We start from the raw sequence: 18,950 nt of genomic DNA on the forward strand, positions 1-18,950 counted from the left end.
GTCTTGAGCGATTCTAATTTTTGTGCTCAATTGTACATCTTTACTTTTTTAGGATCTTGCTATCTCCAACAAAAAAAAATAAGTGGGACATTTGAAACATCTTCTCACAGATGAGCTATGGAGAGGGAGAAATGTACACAAGCAAAGGGCTTCCTGTGACTCAGTCCCTTAATGCCAAACAACAGTTCACCATTATGTTCAAATGCAGCCCAAGCTTGTTTCGTGGGGGTTGCTTTAAGAGTGTCCATGATTCACTTTCTTTAATTCACAGCGCCATTATTTCAAAAAGTTTGGGATAGTGACTTACCTCAAGGCTGATGTATTGAATCAGACCAGTGTTATTGCCTGATGTTATTTAATTCATGTTAAGATAGATATAAGTTTGACACATTCAAGTATTGTGTGTTCAAGCGTTAGAATTGTGATACATTAAGTGCACTCCCTTAGCTGCTCAAGAGTGTAACATTTTAGCCCTCAAAGTATTCCATTGGTATGAAGCTCTCTAAATGACTGAGGAATGCCTCTGAACAAAAGTGGATGTGGGAGCATGATCTGATACCACAGTCCTTAAATAGCTTACTTAGCAGCCATATAACTGAGAGTAGAACCATTCTGGAGCAAATGGTTTGAAAACTGTGGCACTAAGTAATTGAAAACACCATTATTCTTCTCAGGGGACATCTTGTAGAGAAACAATGGCAGCTGGAGATATAAAAGCCTATGGTACCTTACATAGGGGTGGTCTTTCCAAGATAGAAATAACTGGAGTTAACATGAAGTAATTCTTTCAAATTAACATGTTTCATTGTCACAAATGATACTGGCAAGAATCTCTTCTTCAAGTTTTTCTTTAAAGCATTAGAAAGATAGAGAGCTTCAATGTTTAATTGTGTTCTAAAGGCTTAAAAAAACCTCAATAATGTGGTTTATTGTAGCTGTGCAGCCATAATTTATGAACTTTATTAGGAAAAAAGTAGCACACATTTGAAACAGAACATATTTAAAAACAATATGTAAAACAAATTCTAGTGCAATTTCAGCTATCGGAGGGTTTAAAAGAAATTGTGGATGCAGTCCTACCAAAATTAAAACATCTTTAAACACCAGTGGTATCACCGAGAAAGAATTGTGTATGTGTTTAACTGTCACATGGAAATCACTTCAGACTTTAGTGTGCACATGACTGCAATCCTAAGCACAAATACCTGAAAGGAAGCCGAACTAACTCAATCAGACATACTTTTCAAATACAGTCATTCCTCCATATTTGCGGCCTTGATATTTGCAGATTTGATTATTCATGGATTTCATTAATATGTTCTCTCTAGGACTATCTAAGTCCTCCAGTGCAACTCTGTGGTCAACTTTAACTAAAAGTTGCACTGGAAGACCATTTGTTGCTACTCCAGTGCCATTCTATGGTCAGTGTATGTTGGACATTGACCACAGAGTTGCACTAGAGGACCTAGAGATTCCTAGAGAGGTGTCCTTCAGGTAAAAACATGGTGTTTTTGTTATTTGTAATTTTTCCATATTCACGGGGGTCTTGCTCTCCTAACCCTAGCGAATACGGAGGGACAACTGTACTATGTACTAATATTGGCTGGATCATACTCTATATATTTTGTACCTAACAAGTGAATCATTATTCGTTCTGAACATATTTCTCAAAATTGTTAGTGTAAAGAAGTATCTAGCTTAAGAAGTGTTTGCATACTTTTGGACGTAAGAGAAATTTAGTGGAAGGCAGATTCTTCATAAGAGTCCCTGTGCTCCTTACTACTGAATATAAAACCAATAATCACTGTTAAAACTATTATAGCTAGGATTGCCAGGTCAGGAGTAAACCCAAGACCTAGGGACAACTGATTGTGATGTCACAGGAGGGATGCCCTGTTCTTGTTACAAAGGGAAGCTCCTAGAACATTAAATTTGTACAGATTATGCTATTCAAATTTAAAAAAACACGAGGTCTAACAAATGATGAAAATCCATATATTCATACCTCTCAGAGTTCTTGCCATGAATTCCTCCTCCTCACTCTGAGGACTGGAGAAAAAGAGCCAGGCACTGAGGTCTAACTGCAGCTCAATAAAAGACACTACGGCGGGGTACAGACCGCCGCTTTGCGGCGGTCTGCCGCCGCCGCCAGTAGGTCCGCGGGGGAGCCGGAGCCTTCAGACGGCCCGACTCCCACGCGGACCGAAAAAGAAGCTCCAAAATGGAGCTTCTTTTACCGTCGCGTTTGCGACGTAGCGAGGCGCCAGGGGCGCGCTCGCTACGTCACAAGCGGCGTGACGCGTACGGACGCTCAGCGTCCGATACGCAAAGATGGCGGCGCCCATGTGAAAGGGGCGCCGCCATCTTGTACGTATAGAATACGTACTAGGGTTAGGGGGGTGCGGAAGCACCGCCCCTTCCTAACCCTAGTACGTATTCTATACGTACTAAATGGCGGTATGTATCCCGCCATAAAGTACCAGAAATAGTTTGCTGTCATAAACGAGTTCTGCATTTTGTGCAATAGTAGAGACAACTTTTTACACATTCAAGATTATTGCTTTCTCCAGTTGTGTAGATAAATGGGGGAAGCTTAAGGATTGAGACAAACAGGGGCAAATGAGGCTGCAAGTGAAAGTGGCTAAACCTCAACCACATGTTAAGGATCATATACTTCAAGATTATCTATCTGGACCAAAATGAGACGGTTGGCAGCCCTTCGATATGTGCAGATTTCTATGGGTATATGTGACCCCTTTTTAGTAGTGACCTTCCTCTGTATTCAGCTCTATGCAAAGTCACTGCTGAATTACTAAAGTGGCTTTCAGCTAATCAGGATTCTTTCTTGTAAGTTAAAATATTAAATAGAATTACATTAATCTGAGATTTAATGCCAACCAAGCATCACTCCGGCTACATTTCATTAAACACAATTTTAACTTATTGTCACAACTAGATGCCTGTGTAATATGTTCTGTAAAAACATGAATCTACCAAGTTGCCATAAATGATTTGGAAATTGCAAACAGTAAACAGTCCTTCCAACTTTATTTGTTTATTACCATTAGATGCACTTCAATCATTTTCTAATTTGGGATGTATCCTCGGCCATGGAGAAACTTTGTTTCATCCAACAAATTGGAATGGCTTACGCTGTATGAGTACATTTGATTGGGACAAATAAATACTTAATTAGAAAAAGTGCTCAGAGCCAGATGGATTTCTTCAGGCTAGCTACTGGGAAAGCATAAAAGAAACATGCCAATGTGTGGCTGAAGGAGCCTAAATATTGGTAACCATGAACAAAGATGTTGTCACTATGGTTTGGTGAATAGTGACAAAGAATCCAAACAGCAGCCTGGCCAAGCATGGGAGTCCAAATTCATTGGGTGCTCATACTATACTGTGTCTAATAGATAATAAGGACTGGGGTGAGGGGATGTACTAAGTTGCAGTGCAGTATGAACCAACTTAATTCCCTGTTCCTGAACAAATACCAACAGAATGCAATTATCTTTCAGTTTCCAGAGATCTCTGAATGTTGTGATGGAGCTCCCCAACTGAAAGAGGTGTAACATTTCTATCAGGAGAAATTCATTCAAAAATGTATGTTTTTGCATGCATTTTTCTTAATGTATAAATTTGTGTACACATTTATACCATTGTATGCAAAGGGATCTTGTAGCACCTTTGAGACTAAGGCTGCATCTGCATTGCAGAAAAAACATACATTTTGACACTGCCTTAAGTGCCACGGCTCAATGCTATGGAACCTTGGGATTTGTAGTTCATTATGGCACCAGAGCTCTCTGACAGAGAAGGCTAAATGTCTTACAAAACTACAATACCTAGAATTCCATAGCACTGAGCCATGGCAGTTAAAATGCTGCCAAACTGGATTACTTCTGCAGTACAGTCACAGCCCAGCTGAACTAAAGAGGTGATAGCAGAAGCTTTTGTAGATTTGGTCCACTTGTAGATTTGGTCCACTTGTTCAGATACATGATGCATTGTATGTAATTTTGTATATTTTTCTGCTAACATGTGGATTCTTGTATTCATTCCTTCTTAGCATCCCTAGTCAAAAATCAGCCTTTGCACATAAGAGTGATCTCTTAGGGTATTGTCCTAAACATAATACATGTCTGCCATAATTTACCTACTATATGTTATTGTGGAAATGAAATGAGAAGATATGGAACTCTAGGCCCACAATTAATTGCTGCCTCATCAGGGAAGCTATCCTGCAACCACTGCTGCTGTTATATACCCTCTGTGTAACTCTGTGGACTCCTCTGAAAAACAGTGTGGTGACAGGAGCAGCAATTGTGAGTGGACAGATGGTAGGTGGCAGCACCTGTTCTTCTGCTATAGTAGGTTCTGCAGTGGACAGCAGGGACAGTGGAGAACCTCCTACAGTGCCTCCTCCTCACTCCAGCAAGATGGTGTGATAGACCTACTGGCAAGGTATGTGTGATATTTTATTTGTCTTGTTGAGCTGCCTGTGAGCAGGCAATTCCTCTTGATTTATGAGTAGGCTGTGCCTGGATTATTATTTTTTTAATTTAACTTTAAAAAATTAAAATAAATCTTATTGGCTGTGGAAATGTGAACCTCGTTCAGTTACTTCAGATACTTATTCCAAAACCTAATTTGGATAACATTAATTCCATGCATCTGCTGATCTTTTCCTCTCTGCAAGAGATGGAAATCTTCATTAATTTCATTCTCAAATAAAGCAATGCATAAATTTAGCAAATTTCTTCCTGCTGCAAGACAGCTTTGAAAATCCTGCCTTTTGAACGTTATTCACAATTTGACATTTATTGTGTAAGATTCACATGGGTACTTTTTGAAAGAAAGCAGCATTTTCTGCTCAGGAAACAGCAGAAAATAATGTTTATGTGAAAAAAATATGATCCCTGTTTAGAAAACGATGTTTCCCTACTCTGCATAAAACTTACATCTGGTTTTTATTTTTATTTTTCTGCAGTGAAATTGTCATTTTTTTTCATGCAAGAAACAATATGATTGCTTTGTATTTAAAATGTTGTTTCCTGCATAGAAAATACTGTTTTTCTGTGGAAAAAAGAGAAAAAAAGATGTGAAATTTTTGTGCAAACTATGTTCTGCACTGTAAAGATTCTTGTCAGTCCAGGATTCTCCTTGACACTAAATAAAATTTTTGGACCAGTTTTTGAATATATTGAATATTCTTTCTGTTTCTTCTTCCAGTAAACCAGTGCATATATGTATTGAATAATCACTTTTTAAAAGCATGATCTGCTCATTCACACAGAAGTAGCACCATCAGCAGAAGCATATGTACTGTTGATTCTGGAACAATCAAGCCATTGCAGTTTTTGAAAGATAAATCAAGTTACTAGGAAAGCATGGTTGATAGAGGATCCATGGCAGAAAGCAGCCTCCACCCTTTCAAACAGTTTAGGTAAGAAAATGACTTTAAGCTGGAAGGATTGGATAGTTTTCTAGCCCCAAATGAGGGGAACTCCAGGGTTCCAAATGGTTTAGTGGACTTGCACCTATAGGAAATATGAACTCAATCTAACATTGTTCTCTGTGTGACTGTTTAGAGACTATGCATTGTTTCACTGTAGGTTTGTTTCGTTGTATAGCCAATTAATCAAAATAGCTGTAGCCTTCACATTGTCTGTTTATTGCTTTTCATTATGAACATAGCTAAGGTGTGATTGTTAACAGGATGGATTATGCTGTAAAGATCTCTCTCTCTCTCTTCCTTCCCTCCCTCTTTCTCTCTCTTGTGTAATACCCCCCCTTCATACATTTCCTTATTAAACTATACCGTAGTGATGTATTATGTTAAGAAGATATAAAATGTAAGATGACAATGACCTTCCTCTTAATTAGATGTGATGGAAATAAAGGTGAGAACAATGATGATGAAGCTGTGCCAGGAACCATAAATCATGAGCTGCCATGCTGGACAGGACACAGCTACAAAAAATAACATTGCAATTCATAGTTAAGATGAGTGGTCTGATGAAGTGCGTTCCACAATTATTTATCTATTGTGTGTCAGCTCATAAAGTTTTCTTTCAGTAAGCCAAGAACAGTTTTTTAAGGCTTTTAAATGCCAGTTATGAACAGGGACCATCCACTGCAGAGTTTTTCTAAGCCAACCCTATTGGATTGAATGGAAGCCATACATGACAACTGTTATACTAATGAGTAAGTCCCACTTATGCCAACAGGGCTGGAAGAATCCTCAGTGGGTCAGGGGAGGTATGGCTACTCCCCAAATGACAAAGATGTGAATGTTTATCAGTTCTGTGTAGAGGTCTTGAATATACCATAGTACCATTGCATTTCTCTAAAAGAGGAGGGCTGACTTCAGGGCTTGTGAGATCATTTTGGTCCCCCTTTCTCCAGAATGCCAGCAAAAGCCTAGTGCAAAAGAGATATACTTAGAAATCTCTCTTTCTGACTGGAAGTCACAGTCCTTCCACACAAAAATCCATACATGATATTCCAGCCTTTCTTCATATTCCTGGAAAAAAAATATAGGAAGCAGGTGCTTTTTTAAATTACTGCTTCTGTCAAAAAGAAGGAAAAAGAAAAGGAAAGGAAAAGGGGCATAAAAATTCCTACAAACCACACAGAGATCTTTGGATCTATAAAGTCCTCTGAGCTATCTGTTCTCATGTTTATTCAAAATTTCTCATAGTCACAAGAAGGGAGTGGCCAATGGCCAGGTAGGCAAGGATGCTTTAACCTGAAATGGTGGGGAAGGCACAAATTGATGGTGATTCCATGTGAGAATAAATTGGAATTCCTTCATTGGGAAGCTGAAAAGGGCTTTGGAGATAAATAAAACTGGAGTATATAGCTTCAGATACTGTCATCATGAAACACATGGTTATGGACCAATAATTAATTTTGAGTGTATGTGCCTATCATGAGAAGACCACATAGCAGTGTCTCAAACAGCGTCTAAATATGAAAACAGACATGTCAGTTCATATGTGTCTGTGAACTGCCAGTGGTCAATCATGTTGTATGTTGGCTAGAAAGACATCAGATGGCAGAGGAAAATGAAGGAAAGAAAGGTGCAACAAATTGCATGAAGCCACCTGCTCAAGATTATTATGGGTTTACTTTTCTCAGCATGAAGAGCGGACGTTTTTTCTCATAGTTAATCATTTCCAACAGTTTTCATCCCCACTAAGAGCAAATCATTCATACCAATGGTGGCTATGTGTTGCCCATTTAAGAACCACTCATTCTTTGCATTACAACAGGAATAGTTCACAAAATTTTCTTGCTGGAAAAGTCCATTTCTTCCCAGGCACATTGAACACTGCAGCTAGGCTCAAAGAATACAAGGAAATCTGTTGAAGGCTTCTGAAGGAAAGCTAAGTTGTGACGTTTCTGTGTGAAGTTTAGGATTGGCATCTGGCAACCTGCTCTTTGAACTGTCAACAAGATCTATTAGGCTTGCAAGTGTTACAAAAAGTGCAGATAACTTTTGGCCCTTTAGTTGTTTTGGCACCTACTACTTTCATCAAACCTACTCAGCATGGCCAGAGGTAATACACTATAGATGTTATAATTCAGAACATTTGGAGGCCCCAAATTTTCCCACCTCTGACCTGTAGATGTTGTCTGTACTTCTGAAACACTTTCCCTAAGGAAACATACTTGGTCTTTGCTTGGTCTATAAAACCCTTTTTATTCCATTAAGCATATTTTGGATCCAGATCATTTTAATGATTTGTGGTGATGTTACTTGTTTTATCTGCTGCTACTATCTGAATACTTTTTGTTCTTGCTGCTGCTGCTCTTTTTATACAATTGTTTTACCTGATTTATTGATTTATGGACTGTTTTAATATTTTAATTTTGTTGGTTTTTATGAGATCTAATCATTTGGAAAGATAATTTATCTTGAAAAATGGTTTAAAAATCCATTAGATAACATAATCTTTAAATACTTAACTTTTTCTAATATTCAGCAATTCATTTTAAAGTTGTTAATTAGGTAATACACAATAAGGGCTGTTTGACAGTGGAACACGGCTCCTCGGAGAGTGATGGACCTTGGAGGTCTTTAAACAGAGGCTGGGTGGCCATCTGTCAGGGATGCTTTGATTGAGAGTTCCTGCATGGCAGGGGGTTGGACTGGATGGCCCTTGTGGTCTTCCAACTCTATGATTCTATAATTAAACCTCCAAATTACAAAATCCTTCACAGCATTGCCTTTTTGAGATGCTGAATGAAGTGAAGTTTCAGAAATAAGATAATTAGGGGTAGGAAAGCATTTAGTTTTATTCTTTCATCTTCCAGTTCCTTAAGGACAAAAAAAAAAAAAAAAAAAAAAAAAGACCGATTGATTGGCTAGCACTTTTAAAATCTCCACTGACCTAAGGAAAAAAATAACGATACAATCATATTTCAATGGTCCCAACAACCCAGCAGACTTATAAGGCAGTTATAGTCTGCAGATTGGCTATGATAGCCACCTGGCCTAATTAGCTAATTACATGGGTGATTGCTAGTGCATCATGGACTACACCTGCCAGTTTACTAGACTTTCATCCAGTCACAACTTAGTCACAACTAGCGTATCTTGACAGAAAATGCTGTGGTAGGTTTGCCTTGGAGTCTCCAGAAATGACTTGAAGTTATACAACAACAATTTTTATTATAACATTAACATTTTTTATATTATCTGTATTAAGCTTTTTCGCCTCTCGTTTTCTGTGTGCGTTTTGCTTATTTACAGACCCTCTTTTGTTTCATGTTGTTTAAACACTTACATTTTGCTACCTTTTAAACTAATCTTAGGCAACATATGGCTGCCTCTACATCACTGGTTCCCAACCTGTGGGTCAGGACTCCTTTGGGGGTCAAGCGATCCTTTCACAGGGGTTGCCTAAGGCCATCGGAAAACACATATTTGCATATAGCAATGAAAATAATTTTATGGCTGGGGGTCACCACAACATGAGGAACTATATTAAAGGGTCACGGCATTAGGAAGATTGAGAACCACTGCTCTACATCTTTACATCTACTGCCACATTTTCTCCCTCCCAGTCATCTAAGCTGTAATAAGAAAAAGTGTGTGATAAAACTGCATGATGGTTTGAATATATTGTTTATTTTCCCTACCCTCAAAAAGTGGTAGCTTTTAAGACTAAGACACAAGTTCAGAAGGACTAAACAAATATTGTCCAAGAAATCAGAACCAAGGAGCAAAAAACACGCTGAAACTCTGTCAATGGATGTTGAATAAAGGAATTGGGATGTTTGGATGACAAGTGTTATTTAAGGCATGTAAGTGTAATCTGATGAATGCTAGAGCAAAACATCTCAACTTCACATATACACTGATGGGATCTGAGCTGGGAAAATTGTAAAGATAGTAATGAAAAGAATATTTACAATAAAGAAATTTTAAAAAATGGTTTAAAATGTTTCTTGAGTGTCAGGAAACCCTGACATGAGAAACCATGGACTGATGAAAATCTTTGAAGTTTTAATTCTGTGCAAAATACATAATTTTTGCATGCAGAAAACAGCATTTCTACAAAGGAAACAACATTTCCTGCACAGAACATAATATTACACAAAATAAATCCCCAACCATAGCATTTTCAGTAAGAAAACAGGCATTTTCTACACAAAATATCATATTTCTGCAAAGAAGTATTAAGTTCTGCACAGAATATAACACTGCATGCAAATTTTGCACAGAATAAGTCTTGAACTGCAATTATTCTTTGAAAACTGAAGTTTTTGAAGACTTTCTCACAGCAGGAAGAAAATTGCTAAAATTATGTATTGCTTCTTACAAGAACAAAATTAGTGAAGAATTATATCCCTAGAAAGGGAACTTGGGCCTGTTACAGACTGCCAAAATAAAGCTGCTTCGGGTCTCTTTGGAGGTATGCTGTTTAAATGATGCATGGGTCCTAAGAGTCCGGAGGTCGCGCCAAAGCCACACTCCATTCCTAAGCACTGGAGTGCAGCTTTGGTGCAGCTTCCGGATTCTTAGGATGCATGCATCATTTAAACAGCATACCTCCAAAGAGACCCGAAGCAGCTTTATTTGGGCAGTCTGTAACAGGCCTCAGGTTCTTGGCGGATCACTCATTGAAAACATCAACTGGGAATCTGTGTATGGAGGGGAGGAGCAAATTCAGCATTGAGGGTCAAGGGGGGTCATGAAGCAATGATGGATATAGTATTGTAGGTGTTTTAGCTTAGAAGAAAAGGTGAATGGTAGACTATGATAGAAAATGTTTCATGGTATTTACTCTTTCACAGTACTGGAACCTATAATCATCCAATGAAGCTGAATAATAGGAAATTTAAGATATACAAAAGTAAATATTTCTTTGCGCGAGCATAGTCAAACTGTGATTTGCTATCAGAAAATGTAGTGTTGGCCACCATGGCAAGCTAGTGTGTCTGCACTGCCAAACCTGTAAGACAGGGCAAATTACAAAATACTCATTGTCTATATTCCTCAGAGATAGGCTGTCACTGACTACATGATACATAATTACTTCTCTCCAATATTGAATAACTCATGAGCTAGCTACATGGGAATCCAGTCTTATAGCCTTTTAATATAAAATGAACAGGCCTCTTATCTAGAGTTTTCTTTTAAAGCTGGTCATTGTGTTTCTACACAAGCTGTCTAGTGCCTGAGTGAAGCCAACCCTGGGGCTATGCAGATCAACCAGATCAACTCCAATTTCCAGTTTAGTATACTTACTAAAGAACTGAAGCAGACAGAAGTTCAGCAAAAGTCAGATGCTTTACAGTAAGGGAAAATCTTCAGTACTCCTTTAGTTACTTAGAATGCTAGCTGGCCAATTTGACAGCTAACAATTCGACTGTTATTTTGACTGGCCATGGTGTGCAGACCTTTGGATCAGAAAAAGTTACGGACATAAATCACCATGGATAAATGTGAAAGAACTAAGGTGGCACCACAGTACTGGCATCTTTAACATGTGGTGGAGTGATGTTTCCATGATTCTACTAGCTTAGAAGCATCTGCCATAGATGGGAATCTCTCACTGAATTAAGGTGTATGATAGATTGTTCAATTTATGATCAGGAGCTGCCTACTAAATACAACTCAAAGGAACATGACATTTCTCTCTCGTCAGGGTTCACCAAAGGATCAATTTAGAATAAACACTTAGCCACTGTATAAACCTATGAACAATTGCCATCTCATTTCAGTTCCTTATTCACTTTCCGATGATGACAAGTCAGCTTGAAATGAGGAGGGTAAACTCTAACTCTGAGCATTTTTAAAGATGCATTCATTTCAAGGGAAGTGCTAAGGCCTCCATGTGGAGCCTTTAAACTCTCCCACTGAAATAAAAGGAACTTTAAAATGTTTGACTCTAGCTAGGGCATGTTCATTGTTTTCAACAAGCTATGCTTTTAAAAATGCAATAGCTTGGAACCTGCAACAACAATGAAACATGTGAAAGTCAAATCAATTTGACTGGGCTGTTCTGAAAGCAGTTTTAGCTTAGTTTATTACCATTTTAATACTTTTTTTCCATGCTTGGTGTTAATCAGGCATGACAAATAGGCTCACCTCTGAACATAGTTGGCACTAATAATGCCATAAAATAGCCCTCTTTAATTGTTACCTCAGGCCACAGTCATCAGCAGGGTCATAAACATAAACCAATGACAGCTCTCACTTCTGCAGGATTTATAATGCCGCTCTCACCGCTGCGTGGCTGAGGTGTGTTTTTTGCTTTATCATCTTTTCACTACTAATACCCCTTTTAAAGAAGAAGAGGAAGAGGAAGAAATTTAATGTATTTCTCTTTTTGTAATCACCTTGTATGATAGACCTAAAAATCATTGTTCCACCTGCCACTATACTCTATATTTCACACTCAAGGGAATTATGGAAGCTGTTGCTACACCAAGTGAGATGCAGCACTGATATCTTTTAACACAGGAGGAATTGTTCGTTAACACAAGTCTTAATGATAGAATTCACAGACATAGTTTTAATGATTAGTTTTATGCTCCACCCCACATTGCACAGATTGGGGGCTGGTCCACACATTTATCCACCCCAGCTGTTCTCTCTGCATAGGAGATGAGAAGGCATAGTAAAGAAGAGATTGTAATGTGGAAGATGACACCTTCAGCCTTTAAAAAAAATGGCAGAAGATTTGTGAATAGTTCAGGACATCAGCCTGGAACAGGTGGTTTGAATGGTCTTATATGGAGATTAAGGACTTCACTGAATAAGTGCGGTTCTCACAGAAATCACACTGGGAGGAAAATGAAGCAGACCACGTACTGAGCCCCAATATTGCACGTCTTCATAATTGTGCAACTGGGTCTGCTGCTGCCATCGTGGGTTCTTCATGAGTCCCCTTTAACCCCTTCTCTCTGCTTCATACCCTACCCAGAATGCCTTATAGTTTTATTTTGTTTTTTAAAATCTATTTTAACTCACACACTTCTGGAGCTCTGCTACAATGATGTCAGTAAAAAAAAGTTAGAAAGAAAAGAAGTAGTGGAGAAAAAGGGTAACTGGGTTGCTTGGGAATAACAAGGGGAGGTGGACAGGGGCAAAGGAGAGAGCACTAATATCAAATGACTAGCAATAACATCACTGCCCCGGGAGCAACATTTTGCACCTGGGCACTTGCACTATTAGAAGCCCATTGATGGGTTTTCCAAATCAATAAAAAGGGATGCCCTAATCATGGTTGGGAGGCACAGCAACAACAGGGCAGAGGTGTTGCCATGCAATAAGTTTAAAAGCCACATGAAGCAATCTACACTCCTCCCAATGTTGCCAAAATAAAAAGTGTAAGCAGCAATAGACCCCTATCACATCAGGGGACATGTCCTGATCCTTTTGGGGTCGTGCCTGCTTGTTGGATTGGCTAAGCAGAAGGCCTACTCTTGCTGAGTCAAGGCCAAATTGACTTTACAAGGACTGGGTTTCACACAGTCAAGAGGGAGTCATTTTAGGGCCTCCATGTAGAGTGGCTACCTTTTTCTTAGGAGTATGGTGGAAATGGCGTCCATACCTACTTCTTCATAAAAGTAGATGGTTGTTGGCATATTGTCTTATGTGAAGCATGTCAAAGTCATTCATGTATGGTATGATGCATTTGGTCTTTGTTTGGAGGCTGAATCTCTTCTTTAAGTATGGCCTATTTTTCTATGGCTCAATTCCAATAGCACATGTAAACTCTCCATTGACCATACAGAATATTGATATCAGTTTCAAAATAAACCAAGGCCAGATAAGAAAATTAGCAACCATTTCAGGTAAAATTATCATACCTTGCATCATGGAATATAATATTTTCCAGCAACTCTGAATCCGTGTCAGTTTTGAATCTGAATCTAGGAACTGCCTAGTTTCCAAACGTTTACTTGGGATATCATTAAACATCCTTGTATGTCATCACACCCCTGTCTATATATTATGTTTCTTTATAGTATATAGGGTTGAATAATTGCCACAGGGGGAGCGGGTAGATGATAAGAAGAAGCCACAGGCTGAATCCAAAGACACTGCAGACTACATGAGGATTATGAGTTGGCAGTTCCTTAATGCTCATCTCTTGGTTCAGAATGAAAAAGCTTACCAACACTGGGGCTCGATCGGAAGTGTGCTTCCATAGACACTGTTATTTAACAAGCAACTTTACAATAGTTTACATCTGGTCTCATATACAGAGTCATTTGCACTCTTCTTGCTACCTCCTATTCTTGCCCATTTACTTGATATATGATTACTTCATCTGCCATAAGCCTTAATTGTTTTTCCCTGTTGATCTTTTACAAACTTATCTTTCACACAGTCATATCAAGGGGGAAAATAAGCTTGTTCTGCTGGCAAGTCAGTTTGTGATAGGGATAAGATCCAATATAAGGATTTCTCCAGAGCTCTTCTTGATTATTGCCACCTAGTGGTTAATAGCCAGAATAATTTATTCTACCTCAGATATGACAGCATGCTTCAGAAACTGGGGTCCTTCTCCAAAATGCATGCCCAGATGAGATCTTTCTGAATGGATATAAAAATAACTCCAGTGTCATTTGTCTTGTTTTTCTGGAGAGGCATCCATACAATACATGTCTCAGTGAAGTATTTTCCCCTTAAACAATTTGTCATGCAATAGATTATTCATTTAAAGAATTTAATCTATTGTATAACTGTGCAAAACACAAATAAATCCCATCTTCCTGCTGTCAAAGCAATCTGTTCCCTATTGTATTTCCACCCTGATACTAAGTGTTACTCCAAAGGAGTGGAGGCTTTTAAATTTTATCGTGGAGTATAAACACACTCCTGAAATACCCGTCTTTCTTTTAATTCTGTGCTGTAATAATACATGTAAATAATATAGTATTTCAAATTTGGGAAGAGAGGACAGACCCAAGGATTTTACACTATATATTCTGGTGCTTCTGAGTTCTTCCTTCCTAGGGTTACAGCACTGACAAGATGGAGAGGAGGTTGGAATGTAGTAGCTTTCCAGAATACATGGAATGCAAATATCTGCTATGAATAATTTATCTTTTACTATCACATCTAGAAAATTGCATTATGTGCATTTCAATGACAGGTGCAGCCAACTGAACATTCGATAAACTCTATTTTTCCCCCTTACAGTGTATGAGTGGCTAAGCTTTGAGAGGAAATATTGGTTGTCCCCTTCTAAGCCCCTTTGCTGGTATTTATGTTTATAATATTTATGCCCATGGAAAACTCAGAGAAGCATACAAATGATTGTCAGAGGAGCTTAATCCAGACAGCTAAGTGTGTTTAACTTCAACTACAGAGGTGTGGCAGGTGCCTATAAACTTTATATTGCTGTGTGTTAGCAGAAATATGCCCGCAGTGTGTATCTTTCAGTGCTTCCCAAACCTGGGGCTCCAGATGATGATGAACTTTGATTCTCAGAAGCTTCAGGGATCATGGCCATTAGTCATGGATGTTAGAGGATCCAGTTTTGGAAATTACCATGAACAAATTCAAACTTTTTCATGATGGGTGTAAGCCATCAAATTCCCCTCCTCTATCCACTGCAAGTAGAGCCTTGAGTGTGAACATGATATTCCATAGGTCTGGATTTACCATTAGGGACAGGGAGGCAGTTGTCTCAGTTTGTAGATAGTGGAATGCAGCAGCAAGATATTAGAAGAGAGACAGCTGTGAGTTAAATAGCCTCCCCTGTCCTAACTGCACCCATGTCCCATAAGCCTACTGTGCTGAAATGTAAAGGAAGATACTGTCCCATCACACAAGCCAAAAAAGATTAATTGCCAATCCAATAAAATTTGGTACACCAGGTATCACAATGTCTTGGTTGGGCCCTGGATCATAAAATCTGCTTTCAGTAGGTCATTTTCCAATGCAAAACAACAGATCACTGCATAAGAAAGCATACTTGCCAGTTGGAGTATCCTTCCTAAGGACAAGAAGAACAACAACTGAGAGGAGAGAGGAGAAGGAGAGGAGCTGCTTGGCAGCCATTTTGAGACCGTGTGCTCGAGACCGTGTGCTCGTTGCTGAAGGGGAGGAGCTTCTGTGAGTCACATCTGTGAGTCACAAGGGGGCGGAGCTAGCAGACTAGCTTTATATACCAACTTCCAGAGCTGCGCGCCTAACGGCGCGCGAATTTTAGTTTTCTTTAACTGAACAACTCTGCTCAAGTGGCATCAGGTTAGAATCAGATATTGAAACAGAACCTTCCCTTTAAGTGTAAGATAGCAGCCAGTACATTCCTTTCAAGAAGTATTCCCAGTAGATTGACTGTTATACTCATTACTAAAGACTTTGCAGTATGGACAACGAGGGATCTGCTGCAGTCACCTGCAACTCTTGTGGGATGTTTCTCTTCTTGCCTACAGAAGTGGAGAACTTCACATGCACCAAGTGCAAGTTGGTAGCACTCTTGGAGGAGAAAGTGCAGCAGCTGGAGTCCAGAGTAGCTACACTTCAGCAGATTAGGGAACAAGAGGATTTCCTGGACACAATAGAACTAACCATCTTGGATGAGTACCACGCAGAGGAAGATGCTAGGGTGGAAGAGGTCACTTGCCAAACAGAGGAGGCAGACAGCTGGAGGAATGTCACAAAGAGAAGTAAGCCAAGAAGGAATTGTTTGGGGAGCTTGCAGCTAGAGAATCGATTCCAAGCTCTTTCCCTTATCAAGGAGGATGAAGAAGAGCAGCATGGATAGACTTCAGGGACGGAGCAGGGGAGCCTGAGAGTCCCACCCGAGGGAACAGTCGCTGCTAAGCCTCGGAGGAGGCGTGTGGTCGTAGTGGGGGACTCCTTGCTGAGGGGTACAGAAGCAGTGATTTGTAGGCCTGACAAGATGTCTCGAGAGGTGTGTTGTCTTCCAGGTGCAAAGATCCGTGATGTGACAGAGAGGCTGACAAGACTGGTCAAGCCTACTGACCAATACCCCTTCCTTTTGGTCCACGTGGGAACTAATGATACTGCAAGACACAGCATTCACAACATCAAAAGGGATTACGAGGCGCTTGGTAGGAAGCTGAAAGGAATGGATGTACAGGTTGTCATCTCGTCTCTTCTGCCAGTTGAAGGGCATGGTCCAGGAAGGGAGAGGAAAATAGCAGATGTGAACAACTGGCTTCGCAGATGGTGCCGCCGAGAAGGATTTGGATTCTTCGATCATGGGCTGCGGTTCCATGAGGAGGGACTTCTTGCAACAGACGGGTTGCATCTCACGCCAGTTGGAAGAAATGTTTTTGCCAACAGTCTCAAGAACTTGATCAGGAGAGCTTTAAACTGAGTTCCGAGGGGAAGGGAGACAATATTAAGGAAGGCGAAAGGGATGGCGAAAATAGTCAAACTGACACAGAGGAAACAAGGCAAACAGTGCAAGGACCCAACAGTGGGAGGCAAAAAAACTTGCACAGGCAGCAAGTAAAAGGGAACCATGGTCTGCGATGTCTCTACACTAATGCACAGAGCATGGGAAATAAGCAGGATGAACTCGAACTCCTAGTACAACAAAGCAAATATGATATAATAGGCATCACTGAAACCTGGTGGGATGAGTCTCATGATTGGAATGTGGAAATGGAGGGGTATAACCTTTTTAAGAGAAATAGGCCAAACAAGAAAGGAGGAGGAATAGCACTATATGTCAGAGATATTTACACCAGTGAAGAGATCCTGGACATCAATCATGGAAGCCAGGTGGAGAGCATCTGGATAAGAATCAAAGGGGAGGGAAACAACAAGGATGTTACAGTGGGAGTCTACTACAGACCCCCAAGTCAGACTGAGGAATTGGATGATGCCTTTCTAGAACAGATGACCACACACTCAGAAAGGAGAGATGTAGTAGTGATGGGCGACTTCAACTACCCTGATATTTGCTGGAAGTCAAACTCAGCAAAATCCTCAAGGTCTAGCAAATTCCTCACTTGCCTGGAAGACAATTTCATGGTCCAAAAGGTGGAAGAGGCAACAAGGGGGTCAGCTATTTTAGATCTGATCCTAACCAACAAGGATGACTTGGTTAATGGGGTGCAAGTGGTGGGATCATTAGGTGGAAGTGACCATGTTCTCCTGGAGTTTGTAATACAGTGGAAAGGAGAAGCCAGGCATAGTCAGACACGCATCCTAGACTTTAGGAGAGCGAATTTCAGTAAACTTATAGAAGTATTGAGGGCGATTCCATGGTCAGAAATACTAAAAGATAAAGGAGTTCAGGATGGATGGGAGTTTCTCAAAAGAGAGATACTGAAGGCACAATTTCAAACAGTTCCAGTGAGAAAGAAAAACGGGAGGTGTCTCAAGAAACCAGGATGGATGACTAAGGAACTTTCAACTGAGCTAAGTTTGAAACGGAACATGTATAAGAAATGGAAAAAGGGGGAAATCACAAAAAAGGAATTCAAAGAAATAGCAGGCAAGTGTAGGGGTAAAGTCAGAAAAGCTAAAGCGCAGAATGAACTCAGGCTTGCTAGAGAGGTTAAGAACAATAAAAAGGGCTTTTTTGGATATGTCTGCAGCAAGAGGAAGAAGAAGGAAACGGTAGGGTCACTGCGTGGAGAAGATGGCAAAATGCTAACAGGAGATAGAGAAAAGGCAGAATTACTCAACACCTTCTTTGCCTCAGTCTTCTCAGAAAAGGCAAAGGGTGCTCAACCTGAGGATAATGGAGCAGAGGACAGAATAGGGGAATTTCAGCACAGAATAAGTAAAGAGATAGTAGAGGAAAACCTTATTAATCTAAATGAATTTAAGTCTCCGGGACCAGATGAACTCCATCCAAGGGTATTAAAAGAACTGGCAAATGTAATATCGGAGCCATTGGCAATAATCTTTGAAAACTCCTGGAGAACAGGAGAGATCCCAGATGACTGGAGGAGGGCAAACGTTGTCCCCATCTTCAAAAAGGGGAAAAAAGAGGATCCCAACAATTATCGTCCAGTTAGTCTGACATCAATACCAGGAAAGATTCTGGAGCAGATAATTAAACAGAGAGTCTGTGAACATCTAGAAGGCGATGCCATAATCACAAAAAGTCAACATGGGTTTCAGAGAAACAAGTCATGCCAGACAAACCTTATCTCTTTCTTTGATAAAATTACCAGCTTGGTAGATGAAGGGAATGCTGTGGATATAGTATATCTTGATTTCAGTAAGGCCTTTGACAAGGTTTCCCATGACATTCTTGCAAACAAGCTTGTAAAATGTGGGCTAGACAAAGGAACTGTTAAATGGATCTGTAATTGGTTGACCGGCCGAACCCAAAGGGTGCTCAACAATGGCTCCTTTTCATCCTGGAGAGAAGTGACCAGTGGGGTCCCACAGGGCTCTGTCCTGGGCCCAGTGCTATTCAACATCTTTATCAATGACCTGGATGACAGAATTGGGAGCATACTTATCAAATTTGCAGATG

This window comes from Sceloporus occidentalis, unplaced genomic scaffold, assembly GCF_023333645.1.
Source record: "Sceloporus occidentalis isolate IW3139 unplaced genomic scaffold, rSceOcc1.0.p SCAF_3, whole genome shotgun sequence".
Classification (NCBI taxonomy): domain Eukaryota; kingdom Metazoa; phylum Chordata; class Lepidosauria; order Squamata; family Phrynosomatidae; genus Sceloporus; species Sceloporus occidentalis.